The following is a 21,362-nucleotide window of genomic DNA, read 5'->3' on the forward strand; positions in this document are numbered from 1 at the left end:
CCTGGTGAAGGAGTCTGGACAACTTGAAATCATGCAAATAATCAATGTGGCATTTAGGTGGGCCAAATAAAGAGGTTGCCTTTAATAACCTTTAATTATTATTATTTATTTATTTTTAATTGTGGGCTGACTTTGCCTTTCATTTATCACACATTTCTCAGGATTTAGTCATAGATCATTTATACGCCACATTTCCCACAGATGCATTTGTTCTCAAAGCAGCTTACAGGAAACTATTGGTCAAATAGTGCAGTAGACATAATGCATTTTTTTTAAAAATAGTATCACTATAACACTAACAATTCAAAGTTAACAATTCTTACAAATGACATTAAAAGGAAACTGGGAGCATTAAAAAAAGATTTCCTGAAAGGTCTGTTGGCAATACTCCAAAGAGACCCTGAAACTGATGGAATGAATACCTAGCAACCCCCTTGCCACTTTTATACATAAACTCAGAAAGCTGGAACTACTGTGTGCAGCCTTCTTGCAAAGGCTCCTAGGTAAGAAAGTAAGCGGCTATGCCTTGAGGGCAAGCACAGTGCTTCTCCCCCATCTCCCCCTACCCACCAGAAGATGTCCCTTCAGGCTCAGGAGACAAATGGCCCACTCTCTGGCTCCCAGAACCACTGTGTGGCTGGGATGTGTTTCTCGCTTTCCTGAATGGCTCAGTTGCTCTACCCATACCAGCTGCTGGAAATTTCAGGAGAGGACAGCGCTCTTGTGCTAGAATCCTGAAACTGAACGTGGTTCAGCAGCTAGCAGGCAGTCAATGTCAGTATTTTAACATTGGTGTAATATGCATAAAGCTGGGTGTCCCACTAATCACCATAGCATATATGTGCCCTGTTTACATAGAAAGCAAGGGGGATACAGGCTCAGGTAGGAAGGTGGCTTATACTGTGTCGTACCAGCTCAGTTTTGCCTAAACTAACTGGCAGCAGCTCTCCAAGGTTTCAGACAGGGAACATTTCTAGTCTTACCTAGAGATGCCAGGGATTGGCCTGGGAATCTTCTATGTGCAAAGCAGATGCTCTACCACTGAGCTATAGGTTCTAAGGCATGGGAAAGGAAGGGTCCAGCTTCCCTCACCTGCACACCCCTTTTGATATACCCTTGTTTCCAAAGGATTTCTATAATAAATGGACTGGCTCAGCCACTCATTCACAGGGCCTTCACAATGTTCCCAGTCACTGTCTGTATAATTGCCCCCCCCCCCTTTCTCAGGGGTTCTGCAATATTAATGTCTCAAGTGGCAAGAAAACAGAGATAATAATCCTGGTTTGGCCTTCCTTCTGTGGGGCGGGGAGTGGCGTTGGGACTGTGCATGTCTTTCTGTAATTGGGACTTCTCCCATTTATCTGTGTGAGAGAATGCAGAAACTAATGCAGGGCTTTGGTAAGATGAAAGGGGAAACTTAATTAAAACAAGTTTTGAAGTCCATCAAGATGATTTTTTTTATCTTGTTCAGATTAGCAGCCATCTGAAATTACACTCTGAATATAAATGGGGTGCCTAACACTGGACTAGATGTTTGGCTTTGCACACGAAGCCCTTACTTTAAATGTCAAAACTCACACCAACTTCCTCTATTTTTGACGGTGTTAAAAAGTCTTAAATGATTGTGATGATTTTAATGCAATGCCTAAAAATTATGCATATCAGATGAAAATAAACATCAATTTTAAGTGTCACGTTGATTCCTTGTAAAGTCAATTAGTTGCAGGACAAAACTTTCAACATGGGAAATAGGTACAGCCAGCATGGTGCAGTACTGTAGTTCCATATACCTACCCCCATTGCTCCCTATCCTAATATATATACATCTCTTGGCATACATCTCCAAATAAACAATTAAGTCTGAATTTCAGCCATTTAAAGGCAACGGCCACATGAAAGCCCTTAAATATGCTGGGGCACCTGCTCTCCACAGGCTGGACCCACCATTGTTGCCTCCTTGTAAGCTTGAGGGTTGTGGGGGGGGACGACAGTGGGAAGCAATGAGAATGAATAGGAGTGTGGGAGAATGGGGGGGAGGGGGCTTCCAAGGCAGGGGAGAAGATGGAGAAAGGAGAGACATGTCTGTAGCTACACCTGAACCATCCAGTCAAGGTATTCTTAGAAGGCTTTACCAGTAATAGTGTCTCTTTATCTCCCACCCCACCCCCCCGCAAGAAACCTGGAGACAGTACAGTGGATGCTCAAGTTGTGAACGTGATCCGTGTGGGAAGCACATTCACAACCTGCAGCGTTCGCACCCTGCAGCGCCGCCTCTGCGCACGCGCGGGTTGCAATTTGGCACTTCTGAACATGCGCGACCGCCGAAACCCAGAAGTAACCCGTTCCAGTACTTTCGGGTTTCGGCACATCCGTAACCCCAAAAAACACAACCTGAAACATCTGTAACTCGAGGTATGACTGTAGTTTGTTAACGGTACTGAGAGTTGCTAGCAGACCAGTGGCGTAGCGTGGGGGGTGCAGGGGGGGCCGGCCGCACCGGGCGCAACATCTGGGGGTTAGGGGGCGCAAATCCACGGGTTAGGGCACGCAAATTAGTTGCCTTGCCCCGGGTGCTGACAACCCACGCTACGCCACTGTAGCAGACCCCTGATAGTGCTACCATTCCTTGCACTTTTAACATGGGAAGCTGTTCAAGTGGTATAAAAGTGCTTTAAACATATGTAGTGCATGTGATGTGTGAAAGAGTGGCGGGGCATTGTGAGAGAGAGATAATGTGTATGTTTTGGACTGAGTGACAAAAGGTGTGTGTGTGTTCGTGCTGAAATAAAAGGTATGTGCAGGTGGTGGTATTTCTAGGAGGAAAAGAGAGTGTGTGTTGGGTTTGTGGTTTGGAGAGGAGGAGGAGGAGATTGGAGTGGGTGGAAGTTGGCTTGAAGGAGAAATGAGTAGACTGAAAATTAAACAGGAAATGACTTGGTTATGAATTCATGTGAAATAGATTTGGGGATGGTTTTCCTATTAACCTGAGGCAAACAAATACATTTTTGAAGATTTTATTCAGAAGTGTTTTAGAGGAATTACTTAGCATGTTTCTGTGACATGGGTACACTGATGGAGCAGATAGGTACCATGTGGTTTTATGTTTTGCAGTTCACACCCACCTTGCCTTGCACTTAGGCTATTAGGCAAACTACTTGTCTTTTATTCTCACCAATTTGCCTGATGTTTTTGTGACTTGCCTCTCCTACCGCAGTGGCCATTTTGTGAACAGACACACATTCACAGCAATCATTTTGTGGCTGCATCCACAAACACACACTCAGAATTCCAGATATGCTGCCAAATGTTGGGAAGCCCTGTGCCAGTGTGATTGAATATTGGGAATGAGAACAGACAATTGGCACAACAAAACTGACGTCGATCTTTCCTAACAGTGAAATTACTTGTGAATACTTCCATTTGAGATGGTCATATTGCTGCACTGAAATTCCACAGTATTAAGGCTTTTGTGCCCTATGGCCCAAGTTCAGTTCTGTATCAGCGAGCAAACGAGTTTTGCTGCCAGCTGAACCCTTAAGTCCAAGCTGACACTAACACCTGCCTGCATGTTACATCAAGGCCCTTTCCAAGAATAAATTTTTATATGCTGCTGCTTCTTTTTTTAAACTGGGCTACTGCACAAACAATTCATTCTACTGAGTGGTAAGTTCCACACCATTGCTATTTCTTAAGACGTAGCTCTGGATCCATAAACCAGCATGTCAAACTGTTAACGGACAGCACTGACAGGAGGCACTTCCGAAAGACTCTCGTCGCAGCGCTTGCTCCAGCTTTCTGACGATGCTGGCATTTAGACCTAGTCCATTATCTGTGCCTTGCACCATGTACTATTAGTTTCATATTGAGCTTTCTTTAGGAAACAGAAGAACTGAATCAATTTCTTGGGAGGATAAACTTGCAGCTACAAGGAGGTGGTGTTGGGGGGGGAGCTACAATTATACTTTTCATCCATGAAAGGCAAATCAGATGGTACTGAAATCCCAGCAGAAAACACAGATTAATTAAAGTCTGCATTTTCTAAATCTGTTATTCAACTCAACACAGCTGTTTGGTGTGTGTGTTTCATAATTATTCCTTTGCTGTGATTCTCATTGTATGTTCTTACTACTGATGTGCTGTTAGAAAAGGACCTTGTACTAAAGGGTCTTGTTGGTTGCTGAGAGCATACATGCGAGAGGATGCACAAGAAGGCATGACAATTAACTTTGTTTTCCTGTGTCACCTCAAGCTACATGACAGCAAGGTTTACCATATTAGTGGGTGCTTGAATGCTGCAATTCCCTTTTGCAAACTCATGGCAGCAAGAATGTCTCATTAATGTATTTACCCTGATGCAGTTGTGTTAAACTAGCATTGTAATTTTGGAAATGGCTGTTATGCGAAGGTTTCCATATGTCTGCAATTTCCCAGACATAGCTGGAATACTGCAGTCAGAAACCAATGTTTAGATGTTGGCATTTCGTTTGCCAAAAAAAAGCTCAGCAACTTTTGTGTTGTTATGCAATTGTGTCAAAATGAACCTAACCAGGGGTCAGCAAACTGTCTAGGCTTGGTAACCAATAAGCATTTCTTCTAGACAGTGAGAATAGAGCATGCACAGAGTGCCTTCCCTTTCCTGCATCCTGCCCTGTCCCTCCTTGCACTCTCTAAGGCATGGACAGAAACTTGCAGGACAAAAAAAAGCATGTCTCTTTTTAGAGATTAAACATTGTCTCTTCCACCTTAGCAAGTATACTATTCTAATTAAATTAGCAGTGTCAATGTGCACATCACCAAAGATGTTAAACTTACTGATGTTGTGTTGACCATCATGGTCATATCAACCACAGAAAAAAAATATACACTAACACAATATTAAAGAACAGCACCAACCAAAATATAATTTTACATTATACTACTACTGGGAGGGACGTGGGTGGTGCTGTGGGTTAAACCACAGAGCCTAGGACTTGACGATCAGAAGGTCAGCGGTTCGAATCCCCGTGACAGAGTTAGCTCCCATTGCTCTGTCCCATATCCTGCCAACCTAGCAGTTTAAAAGCATGCAGTGCAAGTAAATAAATAGGTACCACTCCAGTGGAAAGGTAAAGGGTGTTTCCGTGTGCTGCTCTGGTTCGCCAGAAGCGGCTTAGTCATGCTGGCCACATGACCCGGAAGCTGTACACTGGCTCCCTCGGCCCGTAAAGCAAGATGAGCACCGCAACCCCAGAGTCGTCCATGAATGGACCTAATGGTCAGGGGTCCCTTTACCTTTTATGCTACTACTACTACTAATAATAATAATCCATGTTTTTTTCTGTGGTTTTTTTCTGGAGGGAAGCATGGGTACGCATACCCCTAAACATTTTGTGAATCAAGAAACAGAATCTTTTTTTAAAAAAATAGTTTCTTCTCTAGAATGGTGAACCATCAGTTCTGTTGCTACCCCTGATGGTGGCCTCATTTCCTGTCACGGTGTTTCCTGAGTTTCAGACGGAAGCGAATGTTTAATGAGAGTACCCCTAAAACATTTTTTTAAGGAAAAAAAGCACTGGTGATGGTGATGATAACAACAAAGGTTAAAAATGAGAAAATATCTAAATATGAAAGGTGAAAGGAACCAACACATTAAAATAACACACATTGCAATTCACAATATTAACCTTACTAAAATTTCTCCTCAGTTTTTGGGCAGCCGCTGCAAATCTCACGGCTGTGTCACCAAATTGTTAGAATCAAACAACAAATATGTGATTTCCCCTGGATCACCACCACCATGAGATCATAATACTTGAAGTCAGAACAAACCAGTTAGAAAGCAGACAGCTACTCTCAAAAGCCCATTTCTAGTTTTTCCCTAAATCCCACCTAGCGACAGCTCCATTTGGGGCTCCTTCCACCTGGGAATGGGTGAGAAATTTCATTCATTTCACATTTCTAATTAACACTTTCCCAAACATTGTGCAAACACAGAGATTTGGCAAGATGAACTCCACACCTACCTAGAATGTTAAGCCTGTCCGGATTGTATCCTGGGACTATGATGATGCTTCTTGATTACCTAAATTAGGAGAGAGGAAGAGAGAAAGATGTGTGTATTCAGAAATCTTTTGAGTTTTGTGTGGCTAAAATGCAGCCTACTGTCAAAGGTGAAAGACACACCTGTTGCTCCTCCTACTTTTCCTTCTAGCTCCATTCACTTTTGCCTTTGGCTCCGCCCACCACTGGCATGTGTCCCTCTGGAAAGTTCCCCTTAAGGAAGTGTGGTGCTCAGGATGAAAAAGGTTCCCCATCTTGCCAGTGGTTCCTATACTTTCTGGGGCCAGTGCCCCCTTGGTTCCATAAGCTCATCCCCAGTGCCTCCTACCCTACCATATGAAAGCCATATTAATTTCCAACTGTGAAAAAGGTGGGTATGTATGTATGTATGTATGTATGTATAAATAAATAAATGCATTATTTAGAATAGCAGTTTGCTTGACCAACTAAAACTCAGAACTGTAACAATTAATTGCACATATATTCAAAACCCAGTTAAAAAAATTAGGTTTAATTAATTCAACTAAACTGATGAACTTGATCCAGCGATGCCAGCTCTTCAAAGTCTGATAGTCATTTACACCTTCAGCGGCCCCCTGCTGCCTCCATGCCTCTTAGCAGCCTCCCCAGGTAATCTCACCTCCTGCCTTCGGAACCACTGTTCTACATTATCAACCTTGCTCAAACAGGAATCTTTCAACTCATTGTTTAAAAGCAGCAGAATGCTGTTCATAGAAAAATATAATCATCACCAGGCATGCATTAAACACACACACACACACACACACACACACACACACTTTGAACCAAAGCTCTGTCTTCTTTCCTTCCTCTTTAAAATAAAATAAAATATACATCCATGATCAAAGTAGAAGGCGGCCTGTTCTGTTACTGAAGGAGGTGAAATTGCCACAATGTGAACATTGCCTCAGATGCACCCAGTAATTCAATGCTATCACTCTCAATGTATTTCATAGCCCTGACACAGCTGTTCTCCCCCTATGGAATGGAAGACTATACTCTAGCACACATCTCTCTCTTTCTTTCTTTCTTTCTTTCTTTCTTTCTCTCTCTCTCTCTCTCTCTCTCTCTCTCTCTCTCTCTTTCTAGAACAGGCAAGAAAGAAGAGCACTCGCCTCATCTCTTCTTGCCATCCCCTTTTCAATCCTCTTAGTGCAAAATATAATCAGCATTATCTAATAGCAATGTTAATATTAGCAATAAAATTACTTCTCGGTGTAATATGTAACATCTGTAATTATCCACATACTGAGTAATTGCATAACCCATAAAGGATGCATCTCCCAAAAAGTCCCCAACTTCTTCCCATTGGGACAAAGTGCTGACTGGGATGGGGGTGGAGGTCTGCACCTTGAGCCAAAAGCTAACAGCTCGGTATTGTTATGAGTTGTGGGTGTGTGGGTTTGTAGGTGCCAGATCCTCTTAAATTCCTGGGCCCAATGTGAGTTTGTTTGTTTGTTTGTTTGTTTGTTTGTTTGTTTGTTTAATTTATATACCACCCTATACCCAGAAGTCTCAGGGTGGTTCAGTGTCTGGAGTGTTAAAATTGGCTGCCAGACACTGGATTTTGCAAAGTGTTAAAATACAGGTGAAACCAGCTTCTTGTGTTCAGGAAATCACCTGGGGAAATCAGCCAAAGACAAAGCCACAGGGAAGGTAATGGGCCATTAGGAAAGCCAGAGAGAGGAGACTTTGCCAAGGGCCCCTCCTCCAGCTTTGAGTTTGTTAGCAATAGCTTAGAATTGCAGATGGCAGGATGAGCTTGAGGTGGGGAGGTGACAGTCTGTTAAGCACAGCAAGATGGAAGCGGAGAAAGAGAGCCATGGCTGGTGTCTGTTTGAATCCAGGGCTGCAGCTATGGGAGAAGCAGGAACCTCTTGAAGTGTAATGCTACAAAACCCTTCATCTTAGGCTCAGGTTGTATATATAACCAGGTTGGAAATAAACCATAGAGACACAACAGTCTCAGCTATGCCTCATTTTCCAAAAGGAAACCCTGACTAAAGCATGCCTGGAATCCCCGGAATCTCACACCGCTCAGAGATTGGGGTGGCATGTAACAATATGTTGGACTGAAGTCTGCAGTCTCTACGGCAATGGCTAATCCACACAGAGGCAAATGGCAAAAAGAGCACAGCACTCCATGGATGGCAGCAGGACCTAAAACCCAAACAACAGTGGTAGCCCAATCTGGGCAGCAAATGTGGACTGGGAGGATCAGGCAAGAACAACAGAGGGAGAGAGGACTATCATCCAGAGCAAGGGGAAGGAAAAGATCCAGGAGTTGCAGAATGGAGCCTTGGATCCAAATTAAGATATGTCTAGGGGGCTAAACATAGAGAGGGCATACTACTCTACTGACCAGGAAATAAGATTCAACCTGAAGAAATCATGCAACAGGGACTATGCTCATATAAATTGCTGGTTGGGTCATTTGACTGACAAGATGTTTGGTATCTTATATATTTGTAAATCGCTTACAAGTCCTGTGAAGATGTCATGGAGGGGATAGGTGGGTCCCAAAAAGGAGGGGGAAGATGTGGAGCTAGATGACCTAGCAGGGCGGTGCATGGAGGCTTGAACAGGGCTTCTGCTCTAGAGCAGCATGAGTTTAGAGTGTTGGACTAGGGCCTGGGAGCAGTGGCGTAGCGTGGGTTGTCAGCACCCGGGGCAAGGCAAGTAATTTACGCCCTCTAACCCATGGATTTGTGCCCCCTAACCCGTGGATTTGCGCCCCCTAACCCTAACCCCCAGATGTTGCGCCCGGTGCAGCCGCCCCCCTGCACCCCCCATGCTATGCCACTGCCTGGGAGACCAGGGTTCAAATCCTGACTGTACCATGAAGCTCACTGGGTGACCTTGGGCCAGTCACTGACTCTCAGCCTAACCTACCTCACTGGGATGATGTGAGAATTAAAGGCAACCTACAGCTCCTTGGAAAAAAGGCTGGGATATAAGTTCAATAAACAACAAATAGAAAACAACATTCTGAAAGAGGCAGGCCAGAACAAAGGAACAGAACTGAAAAGAACTTGGGGGAGTTATGACTGTAAGGATAGAGTACTTTCCATGCAGAGAACCTTCCATAATATTCTATTAATGCATGGTGAAGTTTTAATAAAATGAGTCATCAAGCACTACCATTCTGATATCTTTCCTCCAGCCAGAGCTAGTTTAATTAGCTCAAGATCATTATACAAAATGGGGAAGGTGGGTGGATTACTATTACAGCCATTCCCCACCCCGTTTACTGATAAATGACATAGGCTTGTCACCTAAGTTAATCTCTTACAAAAACTGAACTGGGCATGATTTTTTTATTTTTTCTCTCCTCTCCCCTTTAAAAAAACAAATTCATAGTTCTATTTCACCTACCAGGTTGCTAAATCAGAAAACTTACAATCCTCAACTTCATTATCATTACACGCTTCTGAAAGAACCTAAAATGCATTGTATAAGAATTACAAACCACTTCATGTATGGCCCGTGTACAGCTGTTTGCCATGATTGGGGGGCCTGCATTTCCTCTCTCTCCCTCTTTCCGTGACATTCAGTGACACAAAACATGTGAAACCATCTCCACCTGCAGGTGCCAAAATGCATGATGAGACATCCTCAGATCACAACCACTAACCTTGATGGGTGTCATGTACCCAGAGTCTGGCAGTGACCAGAGCACAGTGTTAGAGGCTATGGTGTCATCAGTTAATGAGCCAGGCTGGGTACTTTGATCTGAGCCTGGTGCTGCTGATCAAGGGACCACTGAACCCAAGGCTAGTAGGCAACAGTCTACCAAGCCTTATTCCACAGAGTATCAAGGTCTGTGTAGGACCGACGTCAGAGCCCTCACAAATGCCTTCCATTCATTGTGAGGAACTGAATACCTTCTACAGGACACCACCAATCTAGGGGAACAGGTAGCATACCAGAGATGCAGAAGCCATGCCCATCTTCAGGCCACAGGGTCAACCCTTTAAGGCAGTGGCCCCCAAATTGGGTAATAATGCCCCTTGAGAGCAGTGGGATTACCAAGGGGTACTAAAAGGAAAGGTGGGCAGGGGGCACTGGAGGTATAAATGTCTATCAGATTTAGAAAAACTGGTATCATTGGATCAAGTTCACCAGTTTAGTTGAATTAATTAAACTAAATACTTTTAACTGGATTTTGGCAAAATGTGTAATTAATTGTTACTGCTTTGAATTCTATTGTGTTATTGCCTTCCTTAGTCGGTTGTGCAACTCAGTGTTCTGAATAATGCTTTCTATAGGGTAGGCTGGAGGGCGTGGGGGCATGGGGATTGAGTTCATGGAACCAAAAGGGTTCTCTGAAAAAAATTTAGGAGCCACTGCTCCAAGTTCCCCATAAGGGGGCGCAGTCTCGGCGAAGAGATGGGAGAGACTCACAAGTGCTCAAGTCACTTCCAGCGCTAGTTGCTGTCCATGGTGCTGCAACAATGGATCTGCCTTGCTCTGTGGCCTCCTCCACAAGACCAGACCAGGGCAATGCAGGAGAAAAGAGCAAGTGAACCAAACACACTGGCTATCATATAATTCTGCCCTAAAGAAGCCATGAGAAAGATATAAGGAGGAGAAAGGAGACAGAGAAAGGAAGCTAGCTAGATAGCAAGAGGACCACAAAATTAGAAGAGGGATGAGAAGAAAATCTAGAGTATGCAAAATTACTAAATTGGGAGGGAGAAATAAAATGAGTTGTAATAGCAGGATTCTCAGGAATCTATGTTTGTTTGCTTTCACCTTCGGGGGAAAGAAAACAATTATTTGATTAAGTTTAGCTATTACAATCTGATCTCTGTCTGTACATTTATTTGCGCACACAGTGCAGTTTTGTATTTGAGCAGCCTGGTAGGCATGTATAATATGCATGCAATGTGGGTACGAGTCAGGGATAAAGGCTAACTGAGGAGGGGGGCAGAGAGAGAAAGAGACTGTGAATCAGACGACAATTAAGGTTCAGCTAATGTTTGCATCCAAATGCCAGGACTATGGAATGAAAAATCACATGATGCAGCAGTGCCTGGTGGGGCAAGGGGAAGAGACCACCTGAGAATTCCACTTACTTGGCCCTTGAGTTTCTTGATGGAAGAAAGGTGTTTGTGGTGTGTGTGTGTGTGTGTATGAGAGAGAGAAAGGGAAAAAATGATTTAATGCATGTTCTGGGAGAACTCTTATTTAAATAACCAGGAATTCAGCAGCATGAAAGCTCAGGTTGCAAAAGCCCTATCCTGGCCTTTTAATTCCTAACGTAATGTGGGAAAGTGGACTCAAGTCTAACAGCTCCCCCCCCCCCATCTTCCATTACCATCTCCATCACCCTCCAAGAATTGGAGGAATTGTTCCTGAAGCAGGGCACCCTTTCTACATGCATAAGATCCTTACAAGATCTAAAGCTCTGATCTTCTGCATTTCTCAAATATGCAGGGAGCCTACACAACTCCTGCAACATCTTTGCCTCCAACAAAGGGTTAACTCCTAGGGTTGTGGGGAGTAACCAAACTTGGATTCAGCTGAGAGGGATGGATTTATGAGAATGGTGACGCTCCGGACACTCATTCCTGGTCGCTCATTCTCAGATAGCAGGCAGATTTACAGCACCTGCTTATCTGGTTGGCAACCCTTCAAAGCCATTCTAAGACTTCAGCAATTAGAGCAATCATCCAGCTGTGCCACAGAGAGAGACACACACCTCCCTTTTTATCATTTCCTGCTCTGGGCCATGGGAAGTTACATCTAAGGAGTCTCAGAATTGGCTGACTTGGACAAAGATGTCCAGCTGTATAAAACCCATTTGCATCAATCAATCAAGGTCCCCGGCTAAATCCTAACTAGCATTCTGCTTCCCTTGCCTGATACTTACAGCTGGACTTGAACTCTGCAGCCATTTCTCATGGGGCAGTGGGGAGAGAATGATGGTGAAGTATTAGGGTTAGTTAAAATAGATTGTTTTATTGTACCTGCTCTTCCCCATCAAGATGTCTAGAGCTTGCAATCTTTTATGTAACTCTTTTATTCTATTGAGCAACAAGATCTTTCTGTAGCTGCTATTTCTGTTCTTTAAAAAAAATATTTGGGTTTATAGATAAAAATACAAAACTTAATATCAAATATATTTTCCTCCTGTTTTTTGGTCCAAACTAAGCCTATTTCAAACCTTTAAATAAATATGTATTCTTTAACTGCTGGTTTGGTCATGGTGTGACTTGCCATGATCTGAATCTAGTGTCTGGGCCTAAACTCAGGCTATTGCACAAGTTAGTTGACGTTCATGGTGTTGAAGAGTGAACTTCTGGCTCATGCCCAAGAATCTCCTAATAATTGGATCTATTGATTGGGCTTCCCTCAGACTTAAACTGGAGAAGATGGGCAGCAGCTTTCAAACAGGGAAAACTGGAAAGGGATGTCACTAGCATCCTAGTCTGACAACCATGGATCTAAAGATCTGCAGAGGATGGGTGGGCCAGAATGTTGAAACAAGGCTATTATACTTGCAAGGAATGAAAGAAAGCACAGCAGAGGTAACTAACATGGCGTCCTCCGATTCCCACCATCTTTGGCCATTGCCCATGCTGGCTGGGGCTGATGGGAGTTGGAGTCCACATTAGCTACCTCTGCTAGAGAGCAAGTTCCAGTAAAACTGTGGCAGTTTTTGGTCAAGATCCTGGAAACCTTAGTAGTTGAAGTTCTGGATATATATAACAATCTGTGAAATTCAGGAACAAATTATAAGCCTTAGTGTAACTTCATTAAGCAAGATAAACTCGCTTTGGTGATCATGTGTTAAAGGAGTTTCTGCCTCTGAATGCCTTAACGAGAACATAAAAGGCATCTGCAATTTCCACTGCATTCTATCTCAAAGTCAACTCAGCAAATGTCACTATGCTAACACTGTTTCTCTTTATTGGGTGTGTTATTTAATAATGACAGCAAAACGCTTCTTCGTTCCAACTTTACAGAATATAAGAGCACACAGTTGCAGAGCTACAATGGATTAATTTGCACAACTATTGCTTTTTTGTTGTTATCTGACACATATTCAGAGTTGATTTTACTAACTGATTTAACTGACTTAAAGGGGACTTGCTTGTCAGATGTATAAAAGGGGCTTAAAAACACAAAGCATTGCTTTCTAAAAGACATACACACAGAGAAAGCTTGGTGCTGTTAAATGAGTACATTCCAGACCTGCAAGCACCTGGTGCAGACACCTGCTGCTGCAAAGGACAGACCAAAACAAGTGCAGGTGGGTTGACCAAACAATGGAACGCCACACAAAGAACCCATACAGTTCAGTATCTCTTTTCTAGTGGGTACTGATTAATCCAGTTTACTACTGGTGTGAAGGGTGGGAGGGGCTTGCAGTTAGGGAAAGCCCAAATTGTATATACACTATATGCATCAACCATTTTCCATTTTCTTCCAATGGAAAAAAATCTCGATGAACAGTGATGAAGGCTTGGAAAATGGGCGCACATGAACAGAAGATTTTGCTCACTGAAGCAAACACGCAGATCCTCCAAATGATGGAGAAAGCATATAAGTAAGCAATATCAAATGGGCAATGTGCACACTGACCAGCAAATGAACCTATTTTCCCCTTGGGGACTATCCACATTTCCTGGTCAGTGTGTGAAACTGATGCTGAGGCTATGCAGATGAGTCAGGCACCATCCAAAGCATCAAGTCACATCCTTCATCATCCATAATGACTAGGCAATATTCAGAATCCTTTGTCAATGGTGCTATTTTGTACTTATTAGGTATTAGGGCATGTCATTTTAGGGGGTGTAACTTAATTTCTGCAATTTTTTTCAGTGGTGGGTCTTAAAAATTGGTTTTTGGGGTGTGAGGAATTCAAATCTGCTATCGTGCGCTGTTTTGTGATTGGACAACATTTAGCTTGGTAAGTCTATATTTGATGAAGAAGCACATAAACTGCTTTTGGAAAATCAAACAATTTTAATTTCTGAAAATGTCAGGTAATGCTTAATAATAATGATGATGATTATGATGATGATAAAAAAGCTGCAAGTACTTGGCAATAGTTTTTAACAATTTACTGTACTTTTCCGTGTATAACACACTCCTTTGTGTAAGACGCCTACTTGGCGGGACTCCAATTTCAGAAAATGGCCCAAAGGATAGGAGTTGTTGAGCTTTTGGGGGGAGAATTGCCCAGAGTTATTGAGCTTTTTTTGGGGGGGTGCAGCAGATCACTAACCTGATGGTTGCAATTGCTCGTCCCGCTCGTTAACGATTGCTCGCATCTGCTACAAGCGTCTACCCGATCGCCAACAGTGGAAGTCTACAGCAAGCACAATTGCCGCAGCGGCAGCCAATCCTCAGCAGCCCTTGACACACCCATTTCCCACAGCCAATGCAAAGAAATTCTTGCTGCAGTCACCAATCACACTACAAATCGCCAATGACAGTCTGCAGCTCATGGCTGCAACCAATCACCCATCACCCATAGCCACTACCTGTGTTTAAGATACCCCAGGTTTTTAAACCTCCTTTTTCAGTAAAAAAAAAAACCACCTAGTCTTATACACAGAAAAGTATGGTATATGCAATTTCACATACATTTTACTTACCAAGCAAAACTAAATTAATTTAACCATTTTTTTTCAATTGCCAAGCCATACTACAACTTTTTAGCAGCCTTCACACCCTAATTAGACATGCCTTCATGAAAACCTGCACAATCATTAGCAATCATACACATTTCACCAGGCAGCCTACATGCATTAGGGCACTGGGGATCTAGATTCTCAAAATAATAGCTTTATTCTTAGCTACTAAGAGTGTAACAGGGCAGTGGTCTTCTACTTCCTCTGTTCAAAACTGCCAGCACTATTAAAATTCAACACCACACCACTGAACACAGCATGGCATGTGAGGCTGTGGAGTGAGGAATGATGTATGGCCATGGACTACTGGAATAAAACACTGGGTAATTGCATGAATCCATAAATGGTTTGAAAGTTCTCTAATGCAACTCAGCCCAACTAACCCTTTAGATCATTTCACACAGACCACTGGCTTTGACCCTAGAAGTCTTTGGTGACCGTTATGAATGCATGAGCTGCATGAACAGCTAGATAGTATAAGACAGCTTTCTGTGCTCCTGAGTCGGATAATTCATCCATCTTGCTCAACAGTGTTGACACCAACAGGAGCAGTTCTTCAGGATTTCTGGCAGGAGCCAACCCTATCCTTACCAGGAGATGTTGGGAATTAAACCTGAAGCTTTCTGTACATGAAGCAAGTGTTCTACCACTGAGCTACAGCCCTTCCCCACCAAAAGAAACTCTGTGCTAGGTGCCAAAGGGAACTTTTGCTGTTTGAGACAGAGGGTATGTCCTGCCAGTCACCCAAGGTTGTTGTGGGGATTAAATGAGAAGGGGAAATAACAATGTATACTACCATGAGCTCCTTGGAGAAAAAGGTGGCATATAAATGCAATCAAATATATAATAAATGTTGTTGTTGCTGTGTTGTTGTTTTAAAAAAACAGGCTGCACCTTTTGCAATTATTGTGACAGAGCCTGAAATAATTTTCTCAGGTGATTAGTATATACAGAGTTAAATTTTCCCATCAAACCTGATTTAATTCAAGTTTAAAAAGGAGTTAGCAGGCAGCTTGTGTGTGTGAATAATTTGAAAAATGCTTAGATTCTTTGTAACCCAAAATTAAGCAGGTGGTGCCGTACTCCTTAATGGAGAGGGGAGGAGTAGATGTAAAAACGAAAGGGTTGAACTATGCCTGGTTTTATGTCTGGAGAAGGGGCAAATGTGAAGGAAGAACACAGAGATCTACAGAACAGAAGAAACTATTGGATTTGGAATGTTATTGCAGTGGCCGAATCCCCCCCCCCCCTAGATTATGCAAATCTAATAAGAGTGACATTGCTCCAGCTGAACTCACAAAATGTACCCTGCATGGGTCTTGGGTGCACTATGCTTTCAAACCAAAGGCCTTTTAATGTCTACATTTCTGTTTCTTTCACCCTCCATTCTCCACCTTCATTTTTAGTATAAATATTCTTTTTCCACCCCCATCAATTTCTTGATTTACATAAACACAAAATAAAAAAATAAAAATGATACAAGAGTACTGCAGAAATCAAGAGCAATTGTCTTTCTATCATCAATCACCGCCATTTCTTCTGTCTCTAACACTAAATTGGATTTTATATCACAGGGCTGGATAACCTTATGCCCCCCCCCCATCTAGTCCAGTATCCTGTTCTCACAATGGCCAACCAGATTCCTCTGTGAATCCTTTATTACAGCTCTGGGATAACAGAGTTAGGGGGTGCTCGAATCAGGAAATTAATGAATGGTAGAATTTAATATTTGGAGTATGGGAGAGAAGGTGCCAGGCCAGGTATAGAAGTTGGTAAGAATGACTAAAGGTTCTGGAAGCAAGTCATTAATACATCAATGGAAACCATAATAGTGACAAGAAGTACTCTGCTGGTGAGAGGGAGGTTACAGGAAGCAAGATGTCACACAGGAAAAATGTGCCCTTTTGAAAAACAGGCATCTGCATAAGGGGAGCAAGCAGACAGAGAGGGAGGAATTGCTTGGAAGAAGGGTTCTTGGGAAACAGAAAGGAAGTAGGAAGAACACCATGCACTGCTGTGAAGGCGGAACCAGGGGTGTAAGAAGGGGGGCAGGCTGCCCCAGGTTCCATGATGGAGGGGGTGACAAATTATCAAGAAGCAATTACTGCCCTACTAGGGCAGTTCATAAAAAACTTTTTTTTAAAAATGCCTCCTCTAAAGGTCTCCAACCAGGGCAGAAAGTAGGCTTTATTTCACCCGTGTAACAGACCCCCCTCCCCATGCACATTTGCGTACACACAGAGAGACTAGAAGCCTCAATAGTAGCCCTCTGGAGGCTTCACCTAGGGCAAAAATCCTGGCTAGCCCCCCCCCCCCCCAGCTTCAATGTGAACCATTCACAGTGGGATCAGATGTTAAACAGGGTTGTATTTTTGCCCCAACTCTATTTATTACTTTCTCTATTTATTATGATTCTACACTTTGTCGAATGGAAACTCCCCCCACCCAGTAGAAATTATATATCGAACAGATGGAAAGCTCCTTAATCTGAACAGGCTGAAAGAAAAGAGTAAGGTTACCATAACTTCTGTCATAGAGCTTCAGTATGCTGATGACAACGTAGTGTGTGCACGCTCAGAGGATGACCTCCAAACCATCCTAAATAGCTTCACAGAAGCTTACAAAAAGCTTGGTCTATCACTCAACATCCAAAAAACCAAAGTGCTGCACCAACAAGCATAAAACAATTGCTCTGCAGTGACACAAATCCAACTCAATGGTGTAATGTTGGAAAGTGCTGATCACTTCTCCTACCTGGGTAGCTATCTTTCCACAAGGGCCGACGTTGCTGCTGAAATCCAGCATTGCCTGAGCTCTGAGAGTGCAACTTTCTCCTGATTGAAGTGTTTGAGGACCGGGACATTCGCAGGGAAACCAAAATGCTTGTTTACAAAGCTATTGTACTACCAACCTTACTGTATGCTTGTGAAACATGGACCACTTATAAACGCCATCTCCAACTCCTTGAAAGATTCAATCAACAGTGTCTCCAAAAATTTTTACATATCACTTGGGAAGACAGGCAAACTAATGCCAGTGTACTGGAAGAAGCAAAGATCATTTTGTTGCGGGTCCCTGCTATTCTTAAATTCCCAAATATATCTATAATAAAATTTCCAAAAAAATAATAAACATGTACCAAATACTTTCAGAGTTCCCCAGCTATTAAGGTTGTCCTGAAAGATGACTATAAAACTTCAACTGGTTCATAATGCAGCAGCCAGGTTGCTGATTGGGGTTCCATTATGGGTGCCCTGGCGCCACCAAATTCTGTTACCCCATATCTGTAACATTATGGCAAAAAGAGGAAGGAGCAATATTGTGCTGTTGGGCCATAGCTGGAACGATCCTGCATTTATTTCCCTCTGCCATGATGAAATCATGACATGTAGAGTGTTAATTGCAACATCTAATAAGGTAGATTAGGACTGTCAGTCAACATAGTTTTGTTTGGTTGTTGGTTGCAATCTTCGTTAGTTTTCTTCTTTGTTGTAAAATAATCAATTCAGTTCTGCTTTTAAGATATATTTAGAACAGGTATTTTGAGAGAACTTAAAAGATTTCTGTAAAATATGAAGATGCATTTCTTTGTGCAAATGAGAATAATTTGCTACATAGACTTTCTCCCATTGTCTATTTGCCTGCAATTTCCACCTCAATTACTCTCTTTTTTCCTGTGTCTCTACCCTTTTGTTTAGTCTTACATTTGGCATTTCTTTAATTTATATTTAGAGTTACCCGACACCTTTACATTAAAATCCGCAATTCACATAATGCATGTTTCTCTGAGAGAAAGGATGCCTTAACGCTAATAACTGCAGATAGGACAGAAGGAGACAATAATCCTTGCTCCACCCTCCCCACATAGGTTCTGGAAAAGGGATTTCTAAACTATTGACAAGAGAGTCTTTTGAGGCATAGTGATACTGGTGGTCCCCAATTCTTACCATTCTAGGATGTGGGAGTGGATTTTTTTACAAAGCCTCCTTAGATGACCTGGTCAGTATGGGAACGGCCACTCCTATGCCCCAGCTATCCCCAAGCTTTTGATATTGTAGATACCATATCAAGAGCGAGGCTGTTCTGTATGACAGACCTTTAGTTCGGTGGCATCTGTCCTCTAGAACTTCTTCCTACTACATATCAGACAGGTGCCATCTCCATTATTTCGTTGGTGCCTGCTGGAGGTCTTAGTTTTCCAACAAGCCTTTCCAAGTGCATATCTACATGTCTGTCTGTCTGTCTATATCTATCTATCTATCTATCTATCTATCTATCTATCTATCTATCTATCATCTATCCCAGTCTGGATTTAAACTTGTTTTTAAATCTGCTTTTTGTTGGTGGTGTTTTTCTTGTTAAATCATTTTGGAAATTATTCATAAATTAAGTGAAATATATACATAAAGGGCAAAGCCATTTAAAGGAAGAGGAAACTTTTGGGCACCTGACAAGAGTGGCACAGGGATGCCAGAAGTGGGGGTAGGGCAAGGGGGGAGGGGCTGAGCAAAATCAACATTCTGCTTCACTGTCAGAGCAAGATTGGTTTCTCTTTCTTCATATTTGGCTCCCTCTTACAAAAGAAAAGAGGGGGTGCTTCATGCAACCTTCCATTTATTCCACCCTGCTCTCCTTAGAACTGCACCAGCTGTTCTGTTTTATTCCCCAGGCAGGCCAATCTGCCCATTTTACTTAGCTTTTTAACAAAGCAGGGCGGGGGGATGGGGGACACAAAACAGAAACAATAATATGGTCAAAGACAGCATCCCACATGCACACGCTTCCTTTATAAATCTTATTTTTTTGGCCATAGTAAGGAATTGAGAAATCCCATCTGTTTTGGTGTGTCGTACCTGTTAGGCGGTTCTACCTAAGTCCACACCTGGCCCAAATATATATTCCTGGAGAACCAAACCCATCTCTCTCTGTAGAATTCTCCCCCACCCTTTCCTTTGTATCCCTCATAATTCCTGCCCAGAATACAACACATGGATTGCCTCAGCCAAGAGTCTGCCAATTCTGAGGGAAGGGAGACTTGGTTTTCAATCTACTTCGCTAAATTTTCGACTAATTGCTTTTTAGCACACTTCCTCTGCCAGTATCTTCACAGCTTAACATGGTCATTCCTCTGGGAGTCTCCCCCCCCCCGAAAGAAAGTAAAATCTAAATACATTCCTGTGATGTAATTGCTATTGGCCTTTGTAACAGATACTTCCTCCCCCACCAACAACTGCTTTAATCAAAGTTTTAAGATTAATGAAAATCAGGAGGATAAATTGAGATTCTATAAACAGTTTAAGAAGCCAGAGAACTGGGCATGGTATAACCCATAAATAGTGTAGCTAGAAAACCCATTGTTCTAGGACAGTTCTCACTGTATTTTTCTCTAAGAACATCAGATCTGGAAGGCACCCAAATGGTGCTTTGTGGTGGGTGGACACGTCCATATGGAAGTATGGTGGACATATAAATGAACCACAATGGGAAACAACTGGGTGTGACTGAAACACCATGTCCCTCCCCCCTCAAAAAGAGCAGGTATGCTGGTGGCAATGGGTGCAGTTTACTAGCTTTAGCTGGCACAGCAATGATGTGATGTCGTTCTTCCTGACAAAGGGCAGACCTTTCCACGATCATTCCAAACCCTAAAAATGCAGTGGTGTTGCACATCCCAAGTTCTCACATCCAGGAGATGGGAAAGTGGCCTGCCCTGGATGGGTGCAGTGCTTCATCCTTCCTACACCAACATATTCGCTCACCTCCATGCAAGTCAAGTTTGCCTATGGTTACCAGGCTACTGAAGAAAAACAAGTTAGGCTTAAACAGAGAATAACGCACCACTTCTCAATATGCATATTATGAGCAAAACAAAACAAAAAAACAACACAGTTGTGTCACACTCCGCAAGTGACAGGACACGTAAACTTTATATTTTCCCTTGAGAACATTCAGCAAGCGTCATGGTTCCTTTCTAGAATCACCTGGGATCTTCAGAAGCACACATTTCAGACATCAGCTATCCTTGTTTAACCCCCAAGTCAATTGGGTATCATAAAAGGGATTCCAAGTTCTCCAGAAGCTTTCTGCACAAACATCTTTTCATTTTGGCAAATCCAGCTTTGCCCCCAGCATCTCAATCTCATGACTCACCCAGAAATTTCAATCAAGTAGAACTGGGAAAGTCAACAACCAAAATTTCAGTGTTGTGTGACGTGTCCCATGTGTTATCCATTAAAGGCACTTTATAGAGTGTTTCTCTGGAAACCCCAGTTCTCTCCTCTCTGGAGGAAACTAAGGTCTCCAGAGGAAAACCTTGATGCAGAGTTTGCAACAGCGTGGAGATGAGTTGCAATTGTGGAACACTTTGGAGATTTTGTGAAGAGTTGCAGGATCTTGCAAGCCACTGAACTCAGGACTTGGCATGTGGAGCCAAGCCCAGACAGGAATTTGTATAAGCTCAGAGGTGACTACTTGCAACATCTGTAAATAGTGTAAGTATAAAGAGTATATGTTAGTGTTGGCCTAGTAAAGATAACTGCTACACACCGGTTTCCCGAGGTGAGCTTAACCATTTTATTCAGCTTCTGTGGTGCACACACACAACTCAAAACAAAAAATATAATACTGAGTAACTGGTCTGGGGAACTGAGGCAAATA

At 42.7% G+C, this 21,362-nt stretch overlaps 1 protein-coding gene across 2 annotated transcripts in view; it reads right to left on the minus strand.

The window, feature by feature from the left end:
* NEXMIF (neurite extension and migration factor) overlaps positions 1–21,362 on the minus strand; it is a 219,434-nt gene that overhangs the window by 83,555 nt on the left and 114,517 nt on the right. For both annotated transcript variants that reach the window (XM_083484954.1, XM_083484953.1), the window contains exon 3: positions 6,003–6,061. The gene's annotated coding sequence lies outside the window, so the exon portion shown is untranslated. The remainder of the gene's footprint in view (positions 1–6,002; positions 6,062–21,362) is intronic.

This window comes from Podarcis liolepis, assembly GCF_965112155.1.
Source record: "Podarcis liolepis genome assembly, chromosome: Z".
Taxonomy (NCBI): Eukaryota; Metazoa; Chordata; class Lepidosauria; order Squamata; family Lacertidae; genus Podarcis; species Podarcis liolepis.